We start from the raw sequence: 24,660 nt of genomic DNA, 5'->3' as shown, positions 1-24,660 counted from the left end.
GACCAAAAAAAAAGGTCAAGATACTGTCGAGATACTACAGGCCATGATTGATTGATTATTTTTGTGTTTGAGTGTTATACCTGCATACATGTAAGTGCACCCGTGTCTTGCAGTGCCTATGAAGGATAGAAGAGGGTATTGGATCCTCTGGAACTGGAGTTTCTGATGGTGCCATGTGGGTTCTTGGATTCGAACCCAGGTCCTCTGCAACAACAGCCAGTGCTCCTAACCACTGAAGCATCTCTCCAGCCCCTAAAATATTTTTTAATATAGATTCATGGGAACTTGTCAAGACTCAGGAGCGAGGCCCTTTGTATACCCTTCACCCAAGTTCTTCCAAAGGTTACACCTTACATTATGCTGGTATAGTATCAAACCTGGACAATTGCATTGCTACAACATGTGTCTATAACATTTGCTTGAGTGTGTGAGTTTGCATATCTGACAACACCATACTCCAGAACTCCCACATCCCAGAGAAGCTCTGTCTCTTGCTATTTCTAAATTTTCATAACAACTTTCCTCCCTAAGACTTGACAAATTATCTCCATCTTTTTACTTTTATCATTTCAAAGTTTTTCTGTGGTGACTGCTTTGCTCAGTATAATGCTCAAGAGACACACCCAGTTTTTGCATATATTAATAACCCTTTTCTTTTTATCACTGAATACTGTTTCACAGTATGGATATACCAGAGATTGTTCAGCTTATTTATTTATTTTTTATTATTTCAACTTATTGCAGAGAGTTTTCATCCTTTTGAGTTTGGGGCTATTAAAAAGATAACTGCTATGAGCAGTTATGAACAGATTTTTGGTCTGTGTAGAACTTTTCATTTTCCAGGATAAATATCTAAGAGTATGATTTGTAGGAGATAAGGTTGATTCATGTTTATATTTCAAGAAGCTGTCAAGCTGTTTTCCAGAGTGGCTCTACTATGACTGATTCAGTTTTTCTGTACTGATTCAGTTTTTCTGTACACTTGCTAATATTTCACGATACCATACACCTTATTTTTACTTTAGCCAATCTGAGAAGTGTATATTTTGCTGTATTTTAAAATATTTTATTTATTATTTTTATTTTATGTGTATGAGTGTATTGCCTGCATCGATATAAGTGCACCTGTGTTTTGCAATACCCACAGAGGTCAGAAGAGGGCGTGGGATCCCCTGGAAATGGAGTTTCAGATGACTGTTAGCCACCATGTGGGTACTGTGAACTGAACCTCTGCAACAGCAGCTAGTACTCTGAACCAATGAGCCATCTCTCTAAACCCTATTTCTGAGTTATTCTATCATTTTCATCTATGTATTTATCTCTTTGTAGATAAAGGAGCATAGGCTCCTTTGGTGATAGTCATCTTCCTGAAAACATTAATATAGGGTAAAACAATTATTTTCCACACTATTCTTTTTTAAAATTGTTTTAGCTCTGCCAGCTCTTTTTTCTCTCTAAATGTATTATAGAATACTATTAACTATACATGTAGAGATCTTCCTGGGATAACAAGAATTGCATTTAATGCATGTATCAATTTTGGGTGAATTGACATTTATAATATATTGAGTTTCAGTTAGGTCTTTGATTTCTTTCATTATTGTTTTTGGTTTTTAGATTATAAGCCATAGTTGCTTTATTTAGATTTCTGAGTAAGTACTTCATATTTTAGTGATTATGAATGTTATTGTAGTTTTAAATTTGGTTTTTACCTGTTCAGTAGTTGTATATAGAAAGGAAGCAGTTTTTTATCATTACATTGAATCCTGTAAGTTTAATAACATACTTCCATCAAGGAGCATTTTAAGAGGTTCTTTATTTTGCATGTTCATTCTTTTCACTGAAGATTGAACCCAGGATCTCAAGCATCCTAGGCTAGTGCTCTTCCACTAAGCTACATCCCCAGTCATTCTTGACAGTCTCTATGTTGTACTGGGATTGAATTTAGGGCCTCGGGATTCTAGGCAAGTGCTTTGCCACTGAGTTTTATCTCTAGTTCCCTCTCTGCAGATGACCCACAAATGTCCTTAGGTTAGACTGTGCTCCTTGAGTAGCTACATACAGAATAAGAGTGATGAGGGTAAAATCTTTGTCTCTTTACTAGTCAAAAAGAAAAACATTTATTCTTTCATCATTATTATGTTAGTTGTGCCTTCATAAGAAGCCACATGTCACATAAGGTACATATTTAAAGGATAAAATTCATTTATTTTTAGTGTATTCATAGAATTTTGAATCCACCTCCACTATCATTAGAAAATTTTCATTACGGCAAAAAGAAACAACATAGCCCCTAGCCATCACCACCAAATCCCTAGGGTCCTCCAGTCCTAGACAATTGCCAGTTTTCATTCTACCTCTATAGAACTGACTATTCTGGTCATTTTGTATAAACGCAGCCATACAGTCACTGAGACTGCCTTCTTTGATTTGATATAATGTTTTAAAGGTACATACATATTGTAGTGTGGATCAATACTTCATTTTTTATTGCCATATACTATGCTATTGGTTGCACATACTACATTCTATTTATCAATTTATTTGTATTTTTGACTTGTTAGTTGTCATATTTCTAATTTTATTGGGTTATAAAACATGAGTTTTATATATATATTCTACATGTAGTCCATTATCAGATGAGGTTTATAAATATTTTCTCCCATTCTGTAGGCTGTCTTTTCATTTTCTTGGTTGTTTCCTGTAGTACAAAATTTTATTTTTTGATATACTGTACTTTATTGTTTTCTTTTCTTGTTTATGCTTTTCAGTGTCATTTTAAGAGACTGTTCAGTTATACCTATGTTTTCTTTTAGGAATTTTTCCATATGAATTTTAAGATTATCTTATCAATTTCAACAAAATAAACAACTGGAACTTGGATAGTATTTGTGTTGCATCTATAAACAGATTTTAAGAATATTACCATCTTCACACTATTAAATTTTCAGGTGAATGAGCATAGGATGTATTTCTGTGTATTTAGATGGTTAATTTCACCAATGTCTTGACCTGTTCTAATTATACAATTTTGTTTCATAGTTACATTTATTCTTAACCATTTTATTGTTTTGTGTATTATAAATGGAATCAATCTTTATTTGCTTATACAACATTTTCTTGCTTAATTGCCAGAGATAGAACCTCTAATACAATGTTGTTATAGAAATGACAAAGGAAATCATTCTGTCTTGTTTAGGAACTTAAAAGGAAAGCTTTCAGGCTTTCACTATTAAGTACGGAGGATTCTCAACAATGTCTTAGAGTTGGCATTTTGACATACAAGAGTAAAAAACGTTCAGTAGAAACTGTACTTTCTGTTTCGAATTTTCACCTTCCCTTGAGCTGGCAAAAGGCAGCATGATGCTTTCTCATGATGCTGAGCAGAAACGGTGAGTCACAAATCACAGTCAGCTAAGAGATCACAAGGGAGAAAACTCACACTTTGTAGAACATTGTGTTGCCAACTTCTTATGTTTGGTAGGCTAGGTGTATTAAATGCAATTTTCACTTATGACATTTTTGAGTTATGTTGGATATCAGGATGTTTTTAACAATCTCAAGGAAATTTCATTCCACCTATAGCTTTTTTAGTACTTTGTCTTGAAGTGTAGGTAAGTTATATCAGATTTTTTATTTATTTTTTTTTTGTGTGTGTGTGGTCATTGAAATAATCATATGGTTTTATTCTTTATCCTACTGAAGTAATGTATTATGGTATATTATATTAATGGAATTTCAGATATTAAACCAACCTTGCTTTCCTGGAATAAATCTCAATTGGTCATGCGCGTTACACTTTTTAAATTTTCAGTTGAGTTCAATTTGCCAACAGATTTTTGTTTCATTTACTTTTTATTGTGGTTTCTATTTTGAGTTATGCATTGGCTAGTTCTTTTTTTATCAAATTGAGGAGGCTGTGTTTTCGTCATTTTCTAAAAGGAAACTATTTTTGTTTTTATTTTATCATGAATGAATCGTTCAAATGTTTGTCTATATCAATTAATGTGATCATCATATTTTAAAAATTTGACCGGTTGATTTGGTGGATTGCAATGATTGATTTTGGAATAATGAACTAGCTTTGCACTCATGGACTAAATCTTATTTAGTCATGGTGCATAATTCTTGTCAACTAATTCTGAATCATATTTTGATAATATGTTGCTGAAAGTTTTTGAATTTATAATCACAAATGATATGTTTGTAGTTTTCTTCCTTCGTTCCTTTGTTCCTTCCTTCCTTCTTTTCCTCCCTCCTTCCTTCTTTCTTTCCTTCCTGTTTCTTTTCTTTTTCCTTTTCCTTTTCCTTTCTTCTGTCCTCTTTTTATCATCATTATCTGATATTAGTGTAAGAGTAATACTGGCCTCATAAAATATGTTAAAAGGAGTTCTCTCCTCTATCATATTCTGGAAAATAATGTGAAATTGAATTAGATTCTTCTTTAAATATTTGATAGAATTATTAAAAGAAAAATTGTGGTCTGACAGATGTGGTGGTACACACCTGTAATTCTAACACTTAGGAGGCTAATTCAGGAGAATTGCAAAATAAACAAATGAAAAGATATAATCTTGAAAATCTTTTGGGGGAGCTTTAAAATCAGAAATCCAACCTCCTTAAAAGATGTGGCTCTATTAAAATGGTCTGTTTCATACTTGCTGATTTGTGATAGTGTATATCATTCATGGGGTGGTCCATTTCATATTGTAGTTTGTTTTATTTTGTTTTGTTCTAATATTGGTTCCTTCTGTTAAAGCCAGTGTGACCCCAAACTTGTGATTCTCCTGAACTAGCTGCCTAAATGTACAGGCTCCTTGGTGCCACTCCCTTATTACTCATATTGTTTCCAGGGCCTCCACTGACATTTTCATTCAGATAGTGGTCATTTGTATCTTCTCTTTATATTTTTGTCAATATTGCTTGATCAATCAACTTCACTGGATCTTTTCAAAGAACCAACTCTTTATTTTGTTAACTTTTTACATTGCTTTTGTATTTTTGACTTCACTAATTTCTGCTCAAATATTTGTTATTTTAATCATTCTATTTATGCGGTATTTAGTTTGTTCTTGTTCTAGTTTTCTGAAGAAATTTAATTATTTGCATCTTTTCCTCATTTTACACATATATATTTAGTGCTCCATATTTCTCTTGTGTTAGTTGCATCCTACAAATTTTCATTTCCTATCTGTTTTTTTAGATTAAAAGTCATGGAAGATTTTTGTTCAAGTGTCAGCTGAACTAGGCTCTTATCTGAAGATTCTGTTGGTGAATCTACTTTCAAACTTATTCAGGTGAATGCAGAACTCAGTTCCTAAGGCGTAGGTCTATAGTCTCCATTTTCTTACCATTTGTCCGAAATCAGTCAGTCTCTGCTTCCATATGCTATAACAGAGAACTAGAAATTCATTTTGTAAAACACAAAAGAGACAGATTTGCTAAAGACATTCATTCCTTACTTATATCACAAGGTAATCAAAATAAAAGCATAGTGAAATTCTGGCAACTCTACCATTATTTTGTATCGATTTCCTTTGCTTTGGCTCTCTTAATCATTCAAGGACTGTCTAAAAACTTGTGATACCTAATGCCTCTCATCTTCCTTCAAGGTTGAAGGTGCAAACATATGAGCATTTGAAGTGCCATACTTTTGACTTATTCCAGACTCCCTAAAAAAAGGTACTTAAAAGTCTCTAGCCACCATCCTAAATCTGCAACCGTTATGATTCCCAGGAAGAGCAGAGCCTCAAAGATTACTCCATGAAAAAATAACCCCCTGTGTCAGTTGCTTTTCTCATTGCTGCTATGTAAAACAACTTAAGGAAGGAAGGATTCATTCTGGCTCACACTTTGAGGTATAGTCAGCCCATCATGGTGGGAAAGGCGTGGCAGCAGGAGCTTGAGGTAGTTGGTGATAACACATCTGCATGAAGAAGCAGAGCACTAAATGCCTTTTCTCTCCTTTCAGTGCAGTCCAGGACCCCAGACCATAGGATGGTGCCACTCATAGTTAGAGCGGGTCTTTCCACCTCAGTTAACCTAATCACCATACTCCCTCACAGGCAAACCCAGAGGCTTGCCCCTTCTGGTGATTCTAGGTACTGCCAAATTGATAATCAGTATTAACCATCACACCTCCCAAGAAGGATAAATCCTCTCATGGTAATTCGATTGCCTTCTCAAGTGTTGAGATTTCTCTTTGGCTGACCCGTAGAACCAGAACTAAGGTAATGGCCAACCAGGTCACACTTTAACATGAAGACTGCTTGATTTTGCATGTCCTTCACTCCTTGCCCCAGTTCTTCATCTATTTAAAACTAAAGCCCATGCTAATGACCTGAAGATGGGGTTAAATGCTTACTTTCTTTTTCTATCTAAAATGGCCGTTTTGCCACATAAGGTAACAATAATTAGATTGATTTCTTATCGCTTTAATTTGCATCTATTTATACTCAGAGGGAGAGGATTCTGTAAGAACAAGTGTCAGGTGATCATACCTTGAATTAAATGTAAAATATGATTTTTAAAAGCATTTTATTTATTATTTTTATTTTATGTATATGAATGTATTGCCTGCTTGTGTGTAAGTGCACCTGTGTCATGCAGTGCCCACATAGGTCAGAATAAGGCATCAGATCCCCTGGAACTGGAGCTACAGATGGTTGTTAACCACCATATGGGTGCTGGGAATCCGACCCTGGTCCTCTGCAACAGCAGTCAGTGCTCCTAACTGGTGAGCCATCTCTCCAGCCCATAAAATGTGATTTAAACAGTAATTTAAACAGTACTGTTGAGTCAGTGATATGAGCAAAATTTTGAGAGGTATATGACAACAGTTTGAGATCCAGTGGAATAATTCTACATTTGGGCTTTTTCAAATTTTGTAACTCTGATGTTGACAAGTCAGAGTTTTCTGATGTTTTGCCCATTGCAGTATGGAAAATTACAGCAAAAAAATCAGAGGACAGTACATTCTTTTAGATTGTCAAGGTCATGAAAGATGAGAACAACAGTTCCAAATTTTTAAAGAGGACTAAAGTCACATGGAAACCGAACTCAATGGTCGATTCATGATTGACTCCTATACTAAATTATTTTCACGAAGGATATTATTGGAAAAATTAGTAAATTTTTTCAAAAGTCTTTAGATTACACAATAATTATATGTTGTATTAATTTATTGATTCTGATCATTGTCTTATAGCCATGAAAGAAAATGCCCTCACATGTACTTATATAGTTAGGGATTAAGAAATGTAATCCTCAGCTTGTTCTAAAATGGTTCAGAAGAAAGTAAAAATATGTTCAGGCAGAGAGAGAACGTTGAAGGAATTGTGAAAAAGTGTTAAAATTATGGGAATCTGAATGAAGGGGTGTAGAAATTCTTGAACTATACTTTTATACTTTATACTAATAAAGTTTATGGAAAGGAATAAAGCCCTGGACTTCTGACCCATGAAATCTGTTGGACAAGGAATTTGTGTAGTTCTTAGTGAGGCCAACATTGTATGGGGAACATTTGGAATGGAAGAAAGGGTAAATTTAAGAGACACAGTGTAGAGGAAATTGCTCTGTCTTGGTAGTCAGAGTTATGGACAGTTCTGAAGCTGTGATGCTGGAAACTGTGGTGATGCTGGCTAAAAGAGGTGAGTCAAGGGAGAACTGGCCAGGGTAAGTTTGTGATGTGTAAAGACTGAACAAATAGGGTACATACATGCAAAGGAACCATTTAGTAGAAAACAGAATAAAGATCAGGGATAGAGCAACTGGTTTGGTGACCATCCCAACACTTTTTGGGATAGATGGAGTACCACTTGTAAAGGGAAAAGGGGTTTGTCTTATGAATATATCCAGTCAGTGGTGAGGAGTTATAATGAAGTCAGACATATATGGGTTCAAACTCTGTTTTAGTTGTTTCTAGCTTTATGACCTTGATTGAGTTCTTTAACCTCTCAGAGCCTCGGTTGATTTTTCCAGCTGTGAAATGGTGACCTTAATTATATCTGTCTTGTTGTGAGGATTGAATGACAACACCAATATAAAGCACCTATACTATTCAGTGGTGCATAAGTGGAACTGAAATCTAGTTGTTATTGATATTTATTAATATTTCTTTTCACATGTTTGTCTGCATGAGTCTCTCTCTCTCTCTCTCTCTCTCTCTCTCTCTCTCTCTCTGCCTGTAATTAGCTGAGGTTAACTCAGCATGGCATGTTTGCCTTACAGAGGGCAAGCCCATATGCTGTCAGTGGAAAATACAATTCCTTTCCTCCTCTGGCAATGAAGGCAGAGGAAGAGGAAAGTGCAAGGAATTAAAAGAAATGTGAATCAGAACCAGAGCTCGTGGAACAAGGGCAAGCCCCAGACTCCTTTGGATTATGAGAAATGATCCCATCCCCCAAATCATGTTCCAGGTCATCCAGAATAGAACACTTGGAGGTGGTGGAATGAATGATCTAAAGTGAGTGAGAGGCATCATGCACACGGGGCTGGTTTATGTTCATTAAAGGTGCCTGGTTCCACTCTGACCTGATACCTATCTCATGAGGTGGTAAGTTTCAGGACATGTCTACCTCAGGAGTGAGAAGGGCCAGTCACCTACCAATTCAGATTTTCTGCACGTAAGATGCAGCTCTGGGTAGCACACGGCTAGGCTGCATCTGTTTCTTTCTCCTGGAACACTAATCAATCTGTAGTCTTCTGGTGTTTCCACATGTTAATGCAATCAGAGATCACGATGACCTCATGACTTCCTGATTAATTCTTTTTTTTCTCCTTTCATCAGCATTACTTTAATTTCTCAGCACTTGGCTCATTGTCTCAGCTCACTTGGCTCTGCTCCTTGCTCCAAGTACCGTTTTTCATTTATGGAGGAGAAGGTTTGGGTGAAGTCATGGAGTTATGGGCTCCTTGGCAGTGGACAATGGAGAATCCTTGTCCTTGAATTAAGGCATATTCCCCATGGAGGAAGGCTTTGGGGTTCTGACGAAAAGCAATCTCAGAAAGGGACATTTGGAATTGGTAAGAAAGTATGTGTGGGGGTGGGGGACTGAAAGATAGGATCAAGAGGATAAAATAAGAAATCTAGAAAAACTAGTAGGAAGAAACTGAAAGTACTATTTTATCTTCAGTCAAAGGAGACAAATAAAGAAACTGCTGCAAAGATAAGTATCTAAGTATCAGGGATTACTAATTTTCCAGAAGCCCTTTGAATAAAATGCTTTGAGATCCTCAGTTACATAGAGATTTCTCAATGGGAAAGAGCTTAAGATACAGAGATTATTAAGCCTGTCACTTAAGTGGCCTGCTGGAGTCAACCTACTCATAGCAGGACTTGTGATGGTTTTCCTATAGATATGTTCCAGTGGATGGCAATACCACTCACCTGGTCTCTTGTTTGAAACTCCTAGGTCTTATCCTGAGTTTCTTTTGTTCCCTTTTATATCATATCCTAGCCATCATCCAATCCTGTTGACTTGCCTTTATTAAACATCCTGATTTTGGTCACTTCTCACCCCCTCCTTGGCTATAACCTAGGGTGAACCTCTGCCATCTTTTTCCTGAGCCAAGGCAACTGCCTCCTACTTGCTTCCACTCTTGCTTTCAGGATGCCATGTACGGATGTTCAGGGCACCATTGCTATGGGTGTGCCATTTATATCATAGACACTTACTGACTTACATAAGGTGGTGCGGAGAGGTGCAGAGATTCTGAGTTTCTTGGCTACAATTCTGTGAGCTGCAGAAGAGATTATGCTCCTACATAAAAGCACACCAGTGTGTATAGCCTTGCACAGCCTCAAGAAGGCACATGCAAATGCACAAGTTCATTGACACACATTAGGGAGCTACCTTACACCTGGGTGTCTCCTGAGTTCATACCTTTCTCCTACCTACACCCACTGCTCTGTCAGGATGAAGTCCTATCCCCTTCGGTCACAGCTGATTTATCCGAGGAGGATGTGGAATAGTGGAGTGAAAAATAACTTGATGGTATATGTATTCCAGTGACAAGAAATGCATAAGTGGAAAGAAGGTGGGGGCACATAGCCCAAACTGCTGCCTGCCACCATTTGGTGAGTGCCCTAGGGCAGGACTTAAGTTTCAACCAAGACGGACTTTTAGAGACTAGCTTAATATTGTTGTTTTCAAGTTGAGCAAAGGGCATCTCTGTATCACAGTATAGCAGTCCTGCTGGAAGTCTCAACTCCAAGGAACCATCAGCAAGAATAATTTAGTCTATTGATTCTTTGCCTCAAAATTTATATCCAAACATTCTTAGGATAAAGGCAATACTGCAAAGCTAGAATGATCCAGTCCCTAACTTTCTCTACAGGCTCGTTTCATTTTTCCTTCCTCTCAGACCATGCCCCAACCCCCAGCCACATGTTCTGTCTTTCAATATCACCAAGTTTATTGGTGTCTGTTAACTTTTAATCAAAGACTTTTTCTTAGTCACCATTATATTTTAATTGCCTAATACAGTGCCTGGCATGCAATGGGTTGCCAATAAACATTTAATAAGTGAGTACATAAACAGGAAAATGGGTACTTTTTATCCCTATCCTACTAGGAGCTTGAAGATGTCTATCATCTCAGCCCCGTGTTTTCAGATGCTCTAGTGAATTGAGGTGACCAGAAAGTAGAGGCATTTGAAACCCAAAGCTGAAAGATCAGTTTACCCTGGAGGAACCATGATCCACATAATTGGCAGTTATTGACTTATTCAGATGTGCTGAGCATCCTCTGGGAGGGCTTTTTACACATTAGTCTCCATAGTGGCCTTATGAGGTATCTCCTAGCATCATCTCCATTTGACCAGGAGCACACTCAGACTGAGGGGAGTTTGAGTAACGTGAATTCAGACACAGGCAGGTTAATGTGAATCTCTGTGCAGTATTGCGGAAGAATGAGAATATGTTTCATTTCCTCTCGTTTCTTTTTCTAAACACCCTGGGAACATCCTCAACCCTCTTTCTGCATCTCATTGTCTTGAAAGAAGCCCTGGGAAGCAGGTGAGACAGACGCACATGCTATGTAGGCAAGCAGCAACAAGCACAAATCTAGTTAGCAGCCCCATTGCAAAGGAGACACTTGGGTGATTGACAATGAAGATAGATTAAAAAGCTGAGATGTTTTGTGCTTTCTTGATATTGAAGTCTATAAAACTATCAAATCCTGAACCAGCCTTGCCAAATTGAAAGGGAGTTGAAGCCACAAAGTAAATTTAACACCCCTTCAAATTTTCCTGACATCAATAGAAGACTTCCCCTGAGGTGAAAATGGCACTAGCTTGAAGCTCTACAGGGGCTGAACCTTAGCTATTACAAGGCTGGGTTGCACCCGACACATTCACTTGGGAAGAGAAATCATCACATGGAGAAGGGGTAACAGACTAGGCAGGCTTTGAAGCCCTGACTGGAAATAAAAAGAAGCCAGAGCAATGCCCATAATTAGGAGGTCATCATGGTCATGGACACATAGAATTTTCTTCATTATCCCACTACTCAACTCCCCTCAACAACAAAACACAACTGCTTAAAATGTAATTTGTTGATGAACATGTAAATCAATTGGTTCAGTGCTTGCATAGCATACATGGCCCCTTAGGTTCCATCCCCAGCATCAACCAACCTGGGCTTCTCGATGTACACCTGCAAGTCCAGCATTTGAGAGGTGGAGGCAGGAGGATGGGAAGTTCAACGTCAATGCCCAATACTTATGGATTTTGAGGCCATATGGCAAGAGACCCTCTCTCTCACTATGAAGTCATCATACTCTTATCAAACTGTGTCTGAATGGCCAATTCATGGACAATGCTTGGATCTTTCTCCACGTTATTTGATCAGACTCCTAGAACCAGAAGGTAGATCTACAGACCATTTAATTCAGCCTATTCACATTATGCATAGAAAAACTGATGACTCTTGCTTTTATTTCCATCAAGTTTTTTTTTTTGTGTGTGTGTGTGTGTGTGTGTGTGTCTGTGTATGTGTCTATGTCTGTGTGTCTGTGTTTGTCTGTGTGGTTGTCTATGCCTGTGAGTGAATGGTAAGTTTGCCTCAAGAGCTATTAAAGGGAGAAAAGAAAAGATCTACTTTGTTAAGAAGAAAGGATGATGAAAAATGTTAGATTTGACAAAGTTTAATAGATAACTAGTCATTGGTGACATAATCACATGCATATTGTAAACAACACTCTTCTCTGCAGCTTAAACAGAAACGTTCTCAATGGAGGAAGAGGCTCATCTGAAAATGCTAAATGGGGGCCATTTATATCCCTCCAGCCCCTTTCTGCCATCAAATCCTCCACCTAGTTCAGCTGTGGTTTCTCAATATTTTGCTTCACAGAGACTTCCACCGTCTGCTTTGTTAGTGGCTGGTGGCATTTTGCCTTTGTGGGAGAGATGGAGCCTTTTCTTTTTTCAAGAAATACACAATTTTTCTTTGAAGCATAGTGCAGAGCTTTTTACAAATTGCAGAACAAAAATAGAAATGCCTCCTGTCCACAGCACAGCCCTGTGGAGGTCGGAGCAACCTGTTCCTTCGCAATGTACAAGGATAGCTTGCGCATTTCTGAAAGTGGTGGTAAATTGTATGTTGAGGAAGGCAGAAAGCAAGCCATCTTTTCCTTTTGTGCCTTAAAGAGAGCTAGGCTTGAAATAAGTTGAAAGTGGGAGCTCTTGAAGAAGCCAGCCTGAGTGCACTATTAAGTCCAGTCAGAAGGAGTCACCATGGTGCAGCTTCGCTGTGAATTTACCGTGGGATTTGGTTAAGTTGTTTCTGCTCATTGAGCCTGTTTTTTTTTCCTTCTGTTTATCTCCATTCACAATATAATTAAAAGGTATAGATGTGGTGAAAGTAGACACACATATACTCTGGAAACAGGAAAATGTAATATGAGTACAAAAAATTTTGTTGTTTTGTATTTACTCCATACCACTGATGATTGGACAATTTGGGTGTGTACTTGTAATACTATAGAATATTCTAGGGCAGATCCAAGGCCTCTGCTTATACCGCTGAGAGAGATGTGATGTGAAAGAAGATAGTATGGGAAGAACAGTAGGCTCGTAGACACCTCATGGATTACAGGCCCTGCCATTTGCTTATCCTTCCTTCCTGCTTCTTCCAGCAACTTACTGAAGTGCTCTGAGACACAGTTTCCCCATCTATAATATGGGGTTGTCATGAAGACTTCAGCTATTTGTCTTGTTTGTTGAGGAGAACCTGAATTCCCTTTGAAGCAGTGTCCAGGTGGTCCTTGATATATGTGTGTGAGTGTGAATGTGTGTGTGTGTGTGTGTGTGTGTGTGTGTGTGTGTGTGTGTTATAGTCTGGGATGTGTTGTGTTCTGAAGAAATACTGGTTCATCATATTTTGGAAAGAACACACAAATATATAAATATATGTTGACTCTGGATGCTTAGGTCAGTGGTAGAGTGCTTGCCTAACAGGCATGAGTCTCTGGGTTCCATGTTGCATGCCCCCACAAATGTAATGTATTTAATACAGACCCCAAGAGCTTGTGGCATGAGCAGATTTGGAAACCATTGGCCATTAGCAGTGTTTTCACATGGGATTGTTATTTAGGACTCTGGAAATCAACTCAGTGGACAGTGAGGAACACAAAAACAACAATGGCAACAAAAAAGGATGGACGGAAATAACGGTGTGCAGTGTACACAGTAAAGATGACTATTGTTTCATGAAATACTTATACACATGTATAATTTTATATATAGAAAATTATACATAGTTCATTAATACATAGTTGGTGCTTATGTAGGTATATATACATATATAGTACACATATGTGCACATATGTATATATATAGTCAAGCAATATTGTAAAGACTGTGGTAAATTACTTGAAATATTTATTTATCATTTGAATGATCACGCATGCAGAGAAACAATATGTCAAGTCCCAGATCAGACAAGAAATGACAAGCAAGAGAATACAATAGGATCCATTTCTCTTCCCTTCCTATTTTTCTCAGGCTATGCTTGGGTCAACAGAGTTGTTTTTTCTCTAATTAGAATGAGTTTAACTCCATGTAATGGCCCTGGCCTGAGATGTAAGGGCAAGTTAGGGGCGTGGATAAAGATGTCAGGCTAATTATATTGACCCTATTACATCTGGGTTTATTGGGGTATTCAGTTGCTCTTCATTATTAAGGGCTTTGTACAAGCATGCCAAACCTGTTCAAACAGCTCTTATATGCAGTGTCCTCCTGTCTTTCTCCCAGACGTTGATCGTTATTTTATTATCTGAAACTCCACATTTGTGAACTAAAATAATTTGCTGAAAAGCTGTTTTGTTAATACTGTGTGTATGTGGTTTATGTGTGTATGTACAGGTCAGTGTGCGTGTGTGTGTACAGAAGTGCATGCACATATGTGAACGTGTCCCTGCACATATTTTCACATGCATGTAGAAGCCAGCAGTTGAATTTGGATATCTTCCTCTGTTATTTTCCACCTTATTTTTTGAGACAGGGTCTCTCACTGAACTTAAAGTTCATTGATTTGGCTAAACTAGCTGACCAGCTAGAGGGGTCCTCCCAAGCACCAGGATTACAGGTCCTGTACCACCATACCCAGTGTTTTACGTGGGTGCTGGGGATCTGAATTCAAGTCCTCATGCTTATGCAGCAAGCACCTTACTGACTGAACCATTCATCCAGGCCTGAAAACTCTATTTCAATTCACATTGCCCTACATTATTGTCCTTTTACTGTGTACTTGGTATGTGGAAGATATTAATGCCCTTACCTTTTTATCCACATGGGTTGCATAAATAGAGCAGCCACTGTTGTGTTCTAGTGTGTGGTGATCCTGTGGCAATGTGGTCACTTGATCACTGAAGGCTTTCTGTGTACCTCTGTGTAACTATTGTTCACCTCTGTGTAACTATTGCTCTTGTAGGATCGCCAACCATATCACTTCAGAGCTGCAGAATTCCTACATGAGTTTATATCTTCCCCCGTAGTAATCATCACACTATTTACTACACTTTATTATAAGGAGTAAACAGATGACAAAAGACCTTATGTGCCCAGATCTTTTTTTTTCCTAGAAGATTAAAAATCAAAGTTTATATGCAATCTTGCTTTTATAAAAGACAGGTTTTGCTAGCAGCATAGGCCGGTGTCAATCTCCTGATCTCCTGCTTCAGCTTCCTAAGACTGCTATTACAGTATTGTACTATCATTCTTGGCTTAAGAATTCCATTTTTTAAAGTTTTATTGACCTTTTATACATTTCATACAACAGTTCTTAATCAAATTTAGATCCTCTTCCCTGTCCATGCCTCCTAATCCCCCACCAGACCTTATGTATTTTTCTATACATGTTAAGACCTTATAGTCAGGCATTTGTGCCCAGATGTCATTCAGTGCAAATTCATCCACTGGGGTCTAGTCAGGCTTTCTAGAGATTGTAAGTAAGGCATACTCTCCCTCACCCAATAGTAATCAGTCCAATAGTTCCCATTCTAGGGCCAGTCCTCCACTCTGGGTCCTTGTCTGATTGAGGTGGCATGGGTCCTGGGCTCAATGCCACCATTGCCACTAGTTCACATGTGCAAGCTTCCAGTGGCCTGAAAGTCATTGCTTCCCTATGTTCATGAACATCCCCAGTTCTTAAATTCTTTCTACCCCCTCTTTTGTAATGGTCCCTGAGCCATGGGTGGGTGAGGTTCAATATAGGAGTCCTATCCAGGGACACACACACTGTTCAGTCTCCTATTCTTTAAAACTTGGCCAGTTGTGGCCTTCCGTGTGCATTGGTAAGGAAGCCTCACTGAAGGAAGCCTCACTGCTGAGAGCTGAGGGATTAACTTTTTAAACCAGATCTCATTTTTGTAGAGAACTTTGATATCTGCATATTTATGTAAAGTCATCTAAGTTTTCCATGTTGGCTAACAAATAAAAAAAATATTTACCACACTACACCAAAGAAAATTTGCAGCCCTCATCAACTTATGATCATAGAAGTATGTGTCATAATCTTATGAAACATTCCAGCTATGAGTTGCCTTATAAATTGGGGACTTCTAGTGACATGTCCTTTATAGGAAGGCTGTTAGCACTGCCCCCCCCCCCCCGCACACACACGTGGCTTTCCAGTAGAATAAGTGTGGTCTAGCACAGAGACTCTGGGGTACAAAGTCCCAGGAGCTAGTCTCAGTTCTCTGACATGTGACTTGAGACAACTTATTTAACCTCCCTGGCTCCTAACTACCTTAACTGTAAGCATGGGAAAAGTAAGACCTGCTTATCTTATCTCTCAGGTCTGCTGTGAGGCCGAAGTGAAATAATATGCATGAGAGTGCCTTGAAAAGAGAACATTTGTACACTCAGGAGGGTAGAACATTATTGTTAAATCAACATAATAATTATGTAAATATTCTATTGATTTAAGGCATCCCAAGGATTACAGGACTCATCTGCTTTCTTGATATGTAGTCTAACTGGAAAGACACAACTTAGCAGAAAGAGAGCCAGTACTGTAGAACTAAACATGGCTGTGGAGTATACAAATTGCATGATGAATGAGGTCACAGTGGAAAGACTACTGAGTGACTTCTGGAGAGAATTACATTTCTATTATTTGGGAAAACAATTGGTCAGATAGGGAAAGCAAGAAGGAGAAGGGGGATAGTCTCAGGACGGACAACAGGACAAGTGAGAACTAAAATCTCTATGTGTGTTAGAGGCCTAATCAGAAAATGGAGAGCTCAAGTGTCAACTAGTAAATTTTTGCCAACTTCTCCAGCTTCCTTGCTGGCCTAGAATACAGAACAAGAATGAAAGTATACTTCTCATGAAGCCAAGGCAGACGCTAAATGGGAATGTACATGGCTGAGTATATTATAGGTGGTTTAGCTCAGTGGTTAAGAGCACTGACTGCTCTTGCAGAGGACCCGGGTTTGATTCCTAGCACCCACAGGGCAGCTCCGAACCGTCCTTAACTCCAGTTCCAGGGAAATCTAAAGCCCTCTTCTGACCTCTGCGGCACTGCACGACACAGGTGCACTCACATACATGCAGGCAATACACTCATACACATAAAATAAAAATAAAAATAAAGATGGGCATATAAAAGTAGTATATGTATAAGGCTGTTCTGAGCTTTAAATGAGATGATCTGTGGTAATCATTCAACACAGTGCCTGATACTTGATTAATGCTAACAATATTAGCTCTTATTATTATCATCACCACCAGTTTTCATCTTACCTTGATGACAAGGATTAATAACATGGGCGCTGAAATTTGTCAGATGTTACTTGAGTAACCTTTGGCAGGATATATTACCTCCTTTTTTTTTTCGGTTTCCTGTCTTTAAAATAGAAATGATGGTTGTACCAACTTCAAAGGACTATTGTGGGGATTAAATATCTTAATCAAGTAAAGTGGTTGTCATACTGATGGTACTTGGTAAGCACTCAACTGATATTAGCTCTACAATTATTATCACCAGTTGATCAATAATATAATTTAATTGCATAACAAATCAAGTAAGTTGAGAAAATACACAAAAACATCTCAGATCTTACACTTAATATACAATTCGTTATTGTCAGTTCAGAATCCAGTTTTAAAACTGAAATTTAATTTCTTTTTTAATTTAAAATTTTTCCTGACATTAATTTTCTTTTGTTGAGGAAACCAAAATTTCAAAACTTCAAAAAAAGCTTCAAGTATGTATGCATTTCAGTAAACATTTTTTGAGTACTTACTATGTGCTTACAAGTGTTCTATAAGCTGAGAAACTACACACACACACACACACACACACACACAAAGAGGACAGACATAGGAAGTTTGTATAAAAAACTTAAAGCCCTATAGAGGGAGATAAGAAAACAAGATAAAATATAAAATGTATAATACATTATATTAAATACTATGGGGAATTTAGATGTGGTGATAAGTAGTTTCAAAGTGGTCGTGTGTGTGTGTGTGTGTGTGTGTGTGTGTGTGTGTGTGTAGAAGCCTGTATACAAGGAAATAATTGTATAAAGGGAAAGCCTTATAATTGTATAAAGGGAAAGCGAGTGAGTAGATGATCTGAATGCATCCTTGAATGCAGTAACAGACTGAGCCTTACAGGTACTTCAGGGAAAAATGTTGTAAGCAGAAAGAATAGCAAGAACTCATTCCCCAGTCAGGAGCATGTCTGCCATTTCAGAAAGCACAGAGAAATCTGTGTTACAGAAGTACATTGCCTGAGTGGCATGGTAATAGGATAGAGCAGAGAGGAGAACATTGAGGCCAGATGGCTCAGATGGGTTTTGTAGGTTATCCTGATGAATGTTATTTATAAGGAGGAGGATCCTGATTCAACTTACATCAGTTATCCGTTCCTCCTATAAGCAATGGGTTCTGCCCTCTCCCCCAACCACTTTAGGCCTTGGATAATAATGAAGGGAGCAGCAGCCCAGCAGCTCCTACAAAGTTTGTCATCAACACTGTGTGGGCTGCAGAAAGTAGCCTCATTGTACAGGATAGGGGCTCAGAAAGCGGTGATGACACAGTGACTAGGGGAAAAGAAATGTAGTCTTTGAGAGCCAAAGAGGCCTAATTGAGGTTATTCTGGTACAGGCATCTGTTCATTCAGCTAGACTTGAAATCCTCTCTGCCTTACCAGCCAGCTCAGCCTCTAATAGGACCTTCTCAAGGTCAGAAAAGCCTTTGGGCAGGTTTACTGCAGCATCTGCCTCCTTGACACCACTGGGTGGCAGTAGTCCTTTCACCTGAGTAGCCCAGAATAAGGGCATAATTTTTCCGGAAAGCACTAGATAATTGAAGGCAGGTGGGCACCCTGTATATAACCTCCTTACTTCACAGGCCCCAAGTCTCTTCAAAAGACTTTCCTGTCATGAACTTGTTTCTTTCCTTCTCAGGAGGTGTTACACTTTTGGGGTGACCCTCCAAAAATGTGATATCTGGAAGTAAACAGCCAGTTCTAGGATGAAATATTGGAGGATGCAGGACAATGATCACATTTAGGATCCAGAAACTTTACTTTAATTAATATTGCTTAAAATTGTACTCTGACATTTTACCAGCTAAGTATTCTACCTCCATAAAACTCTTGGCTCAAATTGTGTTTGTGGATCAAGTCAAGCCTTGATCCTCTTTCAGTTGGTTGGTTGATTTGTATATGTGCTGTTTCTGAGATATCATGCCTTTTTTTGGCCTCACACAATGGATTGTTTAAGTTTTTAAATGAGTATTTTCTTTATCTTATTTAAATTTCACCTTTTTAATTTTAGCCCAGTATTCCAGCCTATCTGAACTCACTTTGAATCTCAATTTTGTTCTTCAACGTATTTGACACTCTGCCAGCTTTGAGTCATCTTCAGACGTGGTAAGTACAGTTATGTATCATTTAAATTATCAATAAAGTTGGAAAAGCCCTGTGGACCTTCTCTGGAGACATTTTATGGGTTGCCACCTATGCTGTGGGTAAAATTCTTTAATAAATTGCCGCTCTACTTAGCTATATTATAATCTGGTTAATATATTATTGTTTTATTTTGTTCATTCATGGGAAATTTATAGGAGACAGTTTTAAGTACAGTGCTTAAGTCAACATGGACAAAATGTTGTTACAACAGATAGAATGGCAGAGGATGATCTGGAATGTTTTAGTTTATTTTGCACAATGTAAATACAAGCATAGGTTTTTTAAAATTTTATAAAAGTATTATGGATTTGTAATAAAAGTCAACAGCATGCACAAATATACAAATTAAAGAATGAAAGAAGTTCATATATAGTTCTGTGTACTCTACCAGATACCATTGGATGGATTTGTACATATATAAACACAGGTCTAGGATTTGAATGGGAGTGCTGCATGACTGCTTGCTTTTCCCCTTATAGTCTTTTGGTAACATCCTTCCCTGTCAGAACAGACAGTTTTACTTTGTTTCCAATATGCAGTGTTCTTTGTTTTGGCTTCTTCATATCTCAGCAATCTCATATTGATATACATTTAGATCATTAACGAATTTTCTCGTTATGTCATATTGTGAGATGAAAATTTTTGCTGGTCTGATGAGCTGTGCCGAGTGCTGCTTGTTTTTTCATCTGTTTTCCCTATCCTGTTTTGTCCAATCTTTGTCAGTGTCCTAAATGCCCAAAGGCTGTTTCCACCTAAGAAAGAAGAAATATAATGGAGTGAGCTATCTATTTACTAATATATTATGAGCCAGACCTGCCAATTTAATATTCCTCAGGGTTTGAGTTCGACAATGTATTTTTTTGTGCTAACTTGGAGTGGGGTTAAGAATATCTGAGTTCAAAGCAGAGAAAATCAAGGCATCCCAAGATGAAGATCTGAGTGACAGACAGGTTTGATCAAAGGTTACAGGTTCTGGGAAGCACAAGTGAGGTGATTAGAAGCAATGAGGGCCAGAACTGCTTTGCCATTGAGCCACCATTCCCCATTATACATCCTCAACTCTGATCAAAAGGGGCCATTTTCTAGTCCCTTTATACCACGTTCCTTTATCTCCACATGTACTCCTCCATGACATCTTCCCCTAGTTTCTAGAATATGGTAGGAGCCATCTGCTGTGAACTCCTGTAAAAACTGACTAGCTTTCTGACCTTGCATAAATTATTTATTCTGTTTGTTCTTAGTTATCCTCATCTACAGAATGAATGTTTACCTAAGTCACATATATCAGAACACCTTGCCTAATGACTGACGACATTAAGCAGTTAGTAAGTGCTAGTCGCTAGTACTGTCATCATCACCATGGGTTATCATATTCCCACACCATGGAGTTTTGATGGAGATTAAATGACAACATGTGTAAAGTACATGGCAGTGCTCAGCATAAGGTGAGATAGCACTTACTGACTGTGCTTATATTTCCCTCTGGATAATTAATTTGTTTTCTCATCTGTTGCTTCTATTTGTGTTCATGTCTTTACCTCCTTCTATAATTTATAATCTCCCTGGAATGCAGGGTTCTCCCTCTACTCTCTCTCCCCCAGAAAGCAGAAAAGAAATAAGACTTCAGATTAGTGGTGTTCTTTAAATTTTATGTGAGAAGATACCATCATCGTTTTAAAAAAAAGTTTTCAGATTAGATTATTTACTAGTTAGAAAGTATCTTTTCCACTAAACAATAACCAGGAAAGACAGGGTATATATTCCATCCTCTGAAGCCACTGATCACAGAACTAGCTATGTACAGAATGTTAATATTGGAAAGGTTTTCTGAAACCACTGGCCATGTGTATGAGTTTACTTGAGCAGAATGGATTTGTATACCACTCTCTGGGTTCTGCTGTTTAGATGAAAGACAGCGTCATTAGCCTTCACCCCAGTTCAGGCTACTGGATTACCAAAATATCCTCTAGAGTCGTTTCTCTGTTTTCACGGATGCCTTCACATAGTACATTAATTAAGATGACATAATTCGTCTCCTCAAAATCCTCTCACAGTTCTTACCTCATGAAGGAGGATCTCCTTTTACTTTGCATGGTTTACAAATCCTAATACAATGTAGCTCCTGTGTATCTTTCTAATCTCTTCGTGTTTGGCTCTTTCCTGCTCTGCATTGCCTACAGAAGCTATTTGTTCTGAGAACACACCAAACTCACTTGTACTCCAGTGTCTTCCCTCTTATTCTGACCCTTTGCCAGGAACTGAGACTCTTCCTTGCCCCAATTATTCCATGTTTGCTTTTGTCCTTCTTGTTCTCATATAAATGATACCATCTCCGAAAAAGATGCGAAGTTTTCCCTTCATATCTTATTTCCAGTAGGTTCCCATGCTTCCAATTATTGTCAAATCCATTGGTTCTCAATTTCACTTCACATTGAGAATCTCTCGGAGAACATTCAAAATAAAACAGCGACCAGGCCCCTTCTAGACCAAGAAAATCAAAATTTGGGTTTGAATCCCAGGCCTCTGTATTTGCAAATACTTCCTAGGTGATTTTAATAGGTAGCCAGTGTTGATTGCCTACATTCTGGCCAGTTTGTCTCTTTTCTGCCTAGTGCATATCACAAGCTACAATTAATTTGTTTAGTTCATCCAGTTAATCAGTAAATATTTATTGAGCCCCTGCCATATGCCAAGCAATGCTCAAAACACAAGGATTAAAATAATCAACAGAATGAACACAAATCCTAAACTTTATAAAACATTTATTTCGGGGAGGAAGGCAGACAATAAACAAGTTCAGTCAGACATATACTACTGTATACGTAATATTATGGATTTAGTCACTAAGACGTACAATAATACAAATGTAGCATTGTGGACAATGTGTCTCCCCAGAAATTCATATGCTGAGATTAATGCCCTTTCAAAAACCGATGACACCAGAAAAGATCCTCTCTCTAACTCTCTTTCTGTCTCTTCCCCCACCCCGTGTGTGATGGCACAAAGTAGAGGTCATATGAGCTGCAAAGGTACGAGGCACGGAAATTGCACGTAAGCCTTGATCTTGGATTTTATACCCTTGAGAACTGTGAAGAATATACTCCTACAATATTTTCCTGTGGCATTTTGAGTTGATAAGATGTGAAAGATGTTACATTATAAATTCTGAGAAGAAAAATAAAGAAGAAAATAGAGATAAGGTGATTTTGTTAGAGAAATAAAAGTTTCAGATAGAGTGGCCTAGGCAGGTGAACCTTGAATAAAGACCAGAAGGAAATTAGAAGCCTAGTTTGACATCTATCTGAATGTAGAACATTTATGGCAGTGAAAGATTGTATATAGATCCTGAGACTAGATCATACCTGACGTGTTTGAGGGACTAGCAAGGGGACCATTGTAGTAGCTAGGTATTTGAAAACATGCATAAAAGTAGTAGGAGATAGATTCAGAGAATTAATGTGGCACTGAGATAATTGGGACTTTAAAGGGTACTGTACCAGCTTTGGCTTTTATTGAATAAGAAGTGATATTATCCAGCAGAATGCAATATAATCTAACATTGATTTGAAACAACTGCAGCTGCTATGATGCGAATCAACTGAAGGAAAGGTGGAAATCAGCCAAATCATCTAAGAGACTTAACATAGGAATCCAGGTGAGAGATGATGGTGGCTTCAAGAAGGGTGGGAAAATGGAAGGTCAGCAGTGATATGAGAACCAATGAGAAATGGTCAAACAGAATGGATTATGAGAGATACAATGCACAGAATTTAGTGACAAGAATACGTGTTAAGCATGAGACAAGGTACAGAGTACAAGACAGCATAATGGATTTTGGCCTGAGTGTCTAGAGTAATGGCGTTGCTATTTAGCTGAGATGAGAAAGATTATGGGGTAAGGTGTGGATTTTAGGGTGATGTATCAAAGGTTTACTTTTGAACTTCATGTCTGAGGTCTAAATGTTCCTTCACCAAGAAATATGTTGAGTCTCCAACCACCAAGGTGATGGTTTTAGGAGAACTTTAGAGCTTTGCGGAGGGAGTGATTAGATCAATCACCATGAATTCGTGAGTACCCTTATAAAAGAGGCTTGTGTGCAGCCTCTCACCTCTTCTACCATGTGAGCCACAGAAAGTGCCATCTACAAGCAAATGGGCCCTTACCAGATACCACCATCAGCTTGATCTTGGAATTCCAAGCCCCCAGAATATAAGTGACTCAGTACATGGTAATTTCTTTACAACAATGTAAATAGAGTAAGACAAGGGCCCATTCAATATCCAATAGGAGATGTCAAATAGAGCAGGAAATACTAACCTGGAGTTCATAAGAAAGATGTTTGGCTCAGAGACCTTTGGTAGCTTTGAGATGAGAAGATCACTTAGAGATCAGTTTAGTTAGAAAGAAGATAAGATTCAGGGAATGAACCCCCCAACACTCCAATCTCTGGAGTCTAGAGTTCAGGTTGAGGATTCAATTTAAAGGGATTGAGAAGAAATAAGAGACGAAGGAAGAAAATTATCTAAGAATGGTTCCTGGAAGTCAAGAGAAGATGATTCAAGGAAGAGTGGTCACTAGGTCAAACACTGAAGATATGGCAAATTTAATGAAGACTAAGAATTGATAATTGAATTTTGTAATACTGAGGTCACTGGTGAACTTGATCTCAACAGTGATTACAGGGTGTTCAAAAGAGAAAGGCAAGAATATAATTTGAAGACAGTTGTCATCAGTAAATATTTATGTATTGGTTACTTTTCTCATTGCTATGATGAAATACCTCACAATAAACAAGGGAAAAAGGGTTGATTTTGGCTTACGTTTTTAGGTTATTCTATAGCCCATTATGATGAAGAAGGCATGGCAGAAGAAGTGGGAGGCAGCTAGTCACATTTCATTTGAAATCAGGAAGCACAGAGTGAACAGTAAGTGGAGCCAGGCTATAAAACTGCTAGGCCTACCACAAGTGACCCATGTCCTACAGCAACTGTCCATCTCCTAAATGTTCCACAGACTTACCAAACAATCCTACAAGCTGGGAGTCAAGTGTTCAAACATATGAGCCTATGGGTGACATTTTGCTTTTAAATCATGGCATTTGTCCCTGGATCCCATAGGCTTATGGCAATTTCATAAGTCATAGGTTTTTTGTTTTTGGTCTTTTTGAGACAGGGTCTCCCTGCAGCCCCAGCTGTCCTGAAACTCACTATGTAGACCAGGCTGGCTTTGAACTCACA

General features: G+C 38.2%; 1 protein-coding gene across 5 annotated transcripts in view; it reads left to right on the top strand.

Annotated features, from left to right (window-relative positions):
* The window catches only part of Pak3 (p21 (RAC1) activated kinase 3), a 290,822-nt gene that overhangs the window by 33,360 nt on the left and 232,802 nt on the right, over positions 1 to 24,660 (top strand). For all 5 annotated transcript variants that reach the window (XM_008852948.3, XM_029556029.1, XM_029556026.1 and 2 more), the window contains exon 2: positions 19,290 to 19,384. The gene's annotated coding sequence lies outside the window, so the exon portion shown is untranslated. The remainder of the gene's footprint in view (positions 1 to 19,289; positions 19,385 to 24,660) is intronic.

The sequence above is a fragment of the Nannospalax galili genome, unplaced genomic scaffold (assembly GCF_000622305.1).
Source record: "Nannospalax galili isolate Female #2095 unplaced genomic scaffold, S.galili_v1.0 scaffold25, whole genome shotgun sequence".
Lineage (NCBI taxonomy): Eukaryota > Metazoa > Chordata > Mammalia > Rodentia > Spalacidae > Nannospalax > Nannospalax galili.
Note: the sequence above shows the minus strand (reverse complement) of the source record. Positions and strands in the feature narration are given on the sequence as shown.